This window comes from Mya arenaria, chromosome 7 (genome assembly GCF_026914265.1).
Source record: "Mya arenaria isolate MELC-2E11 chromosome 7, ASM2691426v1".
Taxonomy (NCBI): Eukaryota; Metazoa; Mollusca; class Bivalvia; order Myida; family Myidae; genus Mya; species Mya arenaria.
The window spans coordinates 31,681,129-31,688,387 of NC_069128.1; positions in this window are offsets into that span (position 1 = coordinate 31,681,129).

Here is a 7,259-nt window from a genome sequence, read left to right on the forward strand (position 1 = left end):
TACCTGGGTCGCCTGACCGCCGAGCGCCTCGCCGCGATCAACGCCTCGCTCGAGGGTACCAAGCGATCGCTCAACAAGCAGAAGGTCAGACGTAGGCTGACACTAGCCGCAAAGGACAGAGAACAGGTCGTGGCTCCCGGAAACCTGAGTGTGTTCTACGAACACAGCACGAACACGGCGACAATAGACCGCGCGGTGCTCGACGGAGTCGGGCCGGCCAATGTAAACCGCGCCCGAAGATACATTATGTCAAACTTCCTACTCGCCTCTGGGGCGCGAAGCGGCGTCTTGGAGGGTTTGACGATCGAGGAGATAGAGGCGGCCAGACGGGAGGTGGCCGTGGACGGCACCGTCTACTACGTGATTGCCGTCGCTAACCACAAGACGGCCAATCTGGGGAGTTTTCTTATACCGGCACTTGAGCGGTGGCACCTGGCAGCACTGGCACTGTGTCGTTACGTCCGTGAGAGTACACCCACGGCCACCCACCCCTTCGTGTCGAGCACCGGACGGCCATTTCCTAGCAGTAGGGTGGGGTACGAGTTACGAGAAGCGTGGCGCGAGACTGGCTGCCAGGCTGCGTACGGGGATTTCAGCAGTACGAAAAATAGGAAACGCTTCGCCACCCTAATGGCAGACTTCCGGCCGGACATGCGGGATGCGGTCGCGCGCCAGCTCAGGCATAGCAGCGAAACGGAGAGGCGTTATTACGACCTCGGTTCCGGGCCCTCACAGGCAGTGAACACAGTGAACGTAGCGAGGAACGTGGAGCGGGCGTGTGAGCTCCAGCAGCTTCACTAGGTGGCGCATTAGTGCAATTTGATGTTATTTGATTTGTTTATATGTAATCGGAACAGTATCTGTTAAATGGTTCACTTTCTGGAACACGCACACTTTGAAATAAACTATTTCCTAGTTGTAGACATTGTGTTCTTTTATATACCCAAAGATGTGATGTTTTCCAATCGATTAACAAGATCGAAGGAGCGACTTAAGAATCGTTGACTGTTTATTTCATCACCTAAAATACCAGTAACCACAGACCTATTTGGAGATATGGTAGATATATTTGGTGAAATTCTGGGTTAAAATTTTTGGATTTTAGTATCGCCCGATACTTTGATACGTTGTGTAAGTTTGTGCGCTGAAAAAGAATCTGAAAACCGTTTCTCGATATCTCAAATATTAACAAAGTAATTCAGGTTTAAAGTATATTAAAGGGACTCTGCCAAAATTTTGGGATTCAATATTCGGACTACAATACCGACTTTTGATATGATTTCTAGAGTAAATCAGTGCCCTGAGTACGAATCTGAAAACCGTTTTTCGATATCTAAATTATTCAAAAAGTTATAAAGGTTAAAAGCATTTTTAAAGGGGCTCGGTCACATATCGGGGTAAAAATAAATTTCTACTAAAATACCGACTATAATATATGAATTATGGGGTAAATTAGTGCTCTAAATACAAATCTGAGGTCCTTTTTGCCGTATCTTAAATAAAAATAAAAATAATAATGTTCAGAGCGAAAAGGCACAGCTTTTCTGCCACCCCGGACCCCAGCGGTTCGGGTAGAAGGAATACAGATATCGAAAAACGGATTTCGGATTTCAATTCTGCGTGAAAACTTACCACTAAACACTCACCAGCCTTAACTCCTTTACCTCTTGTTCATTTTTATTTTCATTTTTACTGTATAATTCTCCGCTGTAAAAAATTGGGGATCAATTCTTGGACTTCAATATCGTTTGGCCGCCGCGCGGAGCTCCCCACACAGGTACACGGTAGTTCACCCGTTCAATCTACCATAAAAAACTACATCCGGCGCGCCAAAGTGGCGGGCCATCGTACCGGAAGAAGTGTTATCTCGATAACAAAAAGAGATATCTCAATTCTGTTTCGTATCACTGTAGATGTACGCCCGTGATCAATGAAGAGTAGCAAACAATAATGCCCAGGGCGTCCCTGAGTGAGCCGCCAGTCGTCGGCGATCACACGCCGCTGCATTCAACATATATGCACGTTTTGTCGCAATAAAATGAATAAGAACCTCAGTACGTAAATAGCTAACCGTCTAAACCGCATGTGTATCTGGTCGCCCTTGTATACACTTCGACCCCTACATGGCGCAGGCAAACATTTGTTTCGAAATACAAAGATAGACCAAGAGCCCGTGCCGAAGCCGGGCTCCCTTTGTTGGACCTGGAAACGCGACGGCAACTTCACTAGGTGGCCCCTAAGTGCAATTTGATGTAATGTGATTTGTTTTTATGCAATCGAAATAGTATCTGTTAAATGGTTCACATTCTAGAATACGCACACTTTAAAATAAACTGTTTCCAAGTTGTAGACATTTGTGTTGTTTCATATACCCAAAGATGTAATGTTTTCCAATCGAAGATCGAAGGAGCGACATAAGAATCGTTGACTGTTTATTTCATCACCTAAAATACCAGTAACCACAGCCCTATAGCGTCCTCATCAAGCAAATTGCCCCTGTTTCGCAAAGGCCACCATTGAGCAGAATGCCCCTGGATTCGCAAAGGCCACCGTTTAAGCAAATTGCCCCTGTTTCGCAAAGGCCACCATTGAACAAATGCCGCTATTCATCAAATGCCATTGTAGAGCAAATTGACAAACACTGAGCCATGTCCTATCACAGCTTTGCAGACAGCCTGACAGACAGACAGACAGACAGACAGACAGACAGACAGACAGACGGACAGACAGACAGAATAAACCACAGGAGGCAATCATGTTAAAAAAAAAATCGTTTTTTTTTTTTTTTTTTTTTTTTTTTTTAAGTGTTTTGCCAAACATGAGTTAAGTATACTATACAAATATGTTCACTAATGTCCTACGATGATTTTGGAATGTACGCTGGATGCACTTTTTTTTTTTTATAAAATCTATGTCCGTAACCCTAGCCTAACCCTAGGTGTATTTTGCTTTTAAAATAAATTGCCTGCCTGCCAACTGTTAGCTGGCTGTCAATTGCCAGCTGGCTGCCAACTGTTAGCTGTTAACAGGCTGCCAGCTGGCTGCCAACTGTTAGCTGGCTGCCAATTGCCAGCTGGCAGCCGTACACAAGGCGGCTGCCAAAGGTCGAGCTAGGCTCTTCATGGCTAAGTTATAAAGTGGCTGCCAACTGTTAGCTGGCTGTCAATTGCCAGCTGGCTGCCAACTGTTAGCTGTTAACAGGCTGCCAGCTGGCTGCCAACTGTTAGCTGGCTGCCAATTGCAGGCCGTACACAAGGCGGCTGCCAAAGGTCGAGCTAGGCTCTTCATGGACTAAGTATAAAGTGGCTGCCAACTGTTAGCTGGCTGTCAATTGCCAGCTGGCTGCCAACTGTTAGCTGTTAACAGGCTGCCAGCTGGCTGCCAACTGTTAGCTGGCTGCCAATTGCCAGCCGTACATAAGGCCTAACCACAGCCCTAACCCTAACCCTAACCCTAACCCTAACATAGATGCACATTGGTGAATGTGCATAAAATGTTTTCACCACATAAAGAGCGAAAAATAAACAATAAAAAAGAATATCAGTGAAATTTTTCTCAACAAACCGAAATAGAAAATGGACAGCTACGCCATCAGATATACTTTTGTGTGAGGGGCATCCCACGGATAGCGGCGTAAATAACACTCTTTTATTAAAAGGGGGTAATTAAGAAAATAAATTGAAAAAAAAAATCCGAAAATAAGCATAAAAGAAACAGAGCATTTGTCTATTTCCGTGTAGGATTGTATTTGATTTCACACGTGTTCATAGAAAAACTACATTTTCACTCGCCACTCTTGAACATTTGTTTTTCATTGACACTTCTGAATCAAAATACGATCTAACCGTGACTTAAATAACCAAATATCCTCTACATTTTCCATTTATTTATTTGTCTTGCTTTTCATTTTGATCTATTTATACCTAGTATACAGGAACTATAGAGGTAACATCATCAGTAAGTATCGATAGAAATAAACAGATAAAGCACGGAATGTCTATCGGTGCGAGAATCGATGTATGCTAGGTGGCTAGTCTCGGAGATCCGAGTACATAGATCCCACTACGAGTTGAAGTAGATGTGTGGGCAAATGATTACCCACGGTTTATCTATAAAACAAATAAAAAATGGAGTAGTCCACATAAAATAATCTTTTTTCAAAGCTATCTGAACATTTGTATTTAATGTTGAGGATTTTAATTATTTTTAATTGAAATACCTAGAAAAAAATGTGCAGCATTGACGGTCTGTTCATCGGGCACTCGGCGACATAACGATGATCCCTCGCCTATCCATAACACACACACACACACATGTGTTTGCCGACCGATTGTATAGCCCTCACTTCCGTTGTGGTTTCATGTCGCCATTTGACGTCATGGTTGCCTTTATGTTTGGATTATGCGATATTTCTGTAAAGGAAACTGTTACGAAGTTTAAGAAACATACGCAGTTGCGTCACTTTCACGGCTGACGAAATGGGCGTTAAACACACGGAGGGAAATTCTTAGACATCCCCAGCTATTATGTTGATCTAACATTTTAAAGTGTCACCTATTTCAGATCATTCAGCACACAGATTATGTAGATATAACTATAAAGTATGTTAGTAAATGTTAATAAGGAAAACACGGAGAACTTAACAAATATGCTAGGTTGTAAAATACTGCATGATAAAAATTTCATGAAACTCAACTTATAATTCATATGCAATAAGCCGAATATTTGAGTTAGTATTAACGTTTCAAAAATATTATGGGATTGAGCAACTTCATGGGCAAGACTAGCAATGTTGAAAACGTTTAAAATTTATGTTAAACACGAATTAAAAAAAACAAAACATATCATGATATTGTTTGTGGCGTATTATGAATTTATATACCTAACATCCGATCATTTTTTTATAGTTGATAGGTCTGTGCATATGTTTTATCCAAATTGTGTCCAACTCTGGCTAAAACGAAATGCTTCTAAGATAGTTTTCATGAGATATACATAACTATTTACCTTACATAATAAGACATGAGAGAATAATCAGAAAAACAATCAAAAAGGAGGCCAACGCAATTATTAACGTATCGTTATAGTTTCATGATTAAATAAACACACGATCAGATAAGCCTTTTTAAGATATGGGTAGACTGTTGTCTTCGAAATCATATGCCTGTTTTATTACAAGACATCATGACGTGTTAAAGTACTGCCTACCAGATAGGGTGGTTGTTAAAACTGCACAAAGAAAGGCTTTCAATCAGTACTTTTGAATGAAATGTTTAATCCTCCCTCTCAATATAATGCATGTAGGACGTTTTTTTTCTTTACAATAATAATTGATTCAATTAATTTGCTGCAGTACACGGAATAAACGGACAGCCCTCGTAAATATATAATATATGGGACAATTTAGAAAAAGAAATAATCGTAAAAAGGTTTAGAAAACCTTATAGAAAAGATTATATATATAGAAACCCTTATATTAAAGATAATATATGTAGAAAACCTTATATTAAAGATAATATAATGATGTAATCGCCGGGTTTCGAACCACCACTGAAAGTGATGTTATAGGAGTAAGCTCACCATACTTCTTATTTAGCATTGTCAAACGAGCAAAGCACTATATGATATTGAGTGTTTCTTCTTATCCTACAAGTTTTGTTAGTAAACATAACTTCAGAGTCAGCGGGTTTCATCGACGATTCTCCGGGCGGAGATCAAACTCGGGACCCTCAGACCAACACGTCACCAATGAAGTACAGAGCAATGTATTACGCTGCTACATATCACGAAATGTTGACCAGATGTAGTGAAATTTGGAATACATTTCGGAAGAAGGAAGGAAACAATTCATCCATAGTTTGAAGACAGCAGTTTTGGAATAAGTGAAATTGGACATTGTCAGCACGTAGGCCATTGAAGCACTGTAGCAATGTCAATTGTGTCTATAATTATTAATACGGCCGATTTTCCCCTTCCGTGAGACACTTCAAACGAGGTCTCTTGTGTCAGGGATGTATTCACGTTAAAGCACGAATATAGCTCTAACCATAATAACGATATGTCTGTGCATAATGTCAATCAACCTATCACGCCTTAAATCTCTCATCGGACCTTCTGTTATCTCCTGCACCCCTTCAAAGATTTAATACATGTAACACCCTTTTTCACTCAGTATTCTTTTCATAATCAAAGCGACTACCGGGAATCGCATTACCGATGTTTAATTTCGGTGAAGGTCAACACTAGTGAGACGAGGGGACGACAAGGAAGTGTTTTTTTGAAAAGAGGTTTTTAACCTATGTTAAAATGTAAATTATTCCAGCGCAATGGCTATGGTTATGGTTGACTATTGCTTTGGGTAGATAATTTGGGCAATTATCAACCAAAAGTCAGGGTCAACCACTTATTATTCTATAATTAATCTTTAACGTAACTTTTCTCGACTTATTTTGATTGTTATATATTTACATTCCTTAGTTATGTACAAATGAAGCGACGTTTATTTTCGCATGAATGCCCCCGACGAATCATCAGCGTAGTAGTTTGGGCGACCTACTTATTATGCAAATATCAGAAAGCGCAATGTGGAACGTTCGCATGTGAATTCAATCTTCGCATTTAAATCAAAATTAACGGAGAATAGGATTACAGTATTAATCACAATTTATTCATCCGTTCAAACAGTATATTTTTTAAAATTTGAAAGGGAGGCAAACGCGACCACAGTTAAGGCATATGCTTCTAACTATAACCAGTGAAGATTATTTAAATAGTGAGGGCGGCGTATTTTTAAGTCACCGTTGACATTGAAAACGATTTAAACAAAGCGGCAAATTTGTATTTCCTTACATTTTGTACACTGTTCATACATTTCGACATCAAGAATACAAGGTATTTGTTTATTAAGAACATAATGTTGTTCAACTTGATACGATTTCACTGTTTTTAAACTGAAATGCGAAATTCAAGACATGAAAAGAAAGAGTCAGTAAATAAACAAATTTGTGGATGTGTCAAGCAAATAAATGGAAATGATGAGAAACGAATTGGCAGCACAATGTTGTTTACCGACTTGACTTACTCTCAAACACAGTATTTAAACTGAGAGTAAGTTTACCCATCGTCGTGAAGCTTGAATGCGATAGGAATACAACTGGAGTGGAGGTAAACTTCAAAAATTATACTGTACAGCAAACTTACATAAAAAACAGTTGGACTGTCTTGAAATTAAGTAAGGTAACTCATAATATCAAAATAAA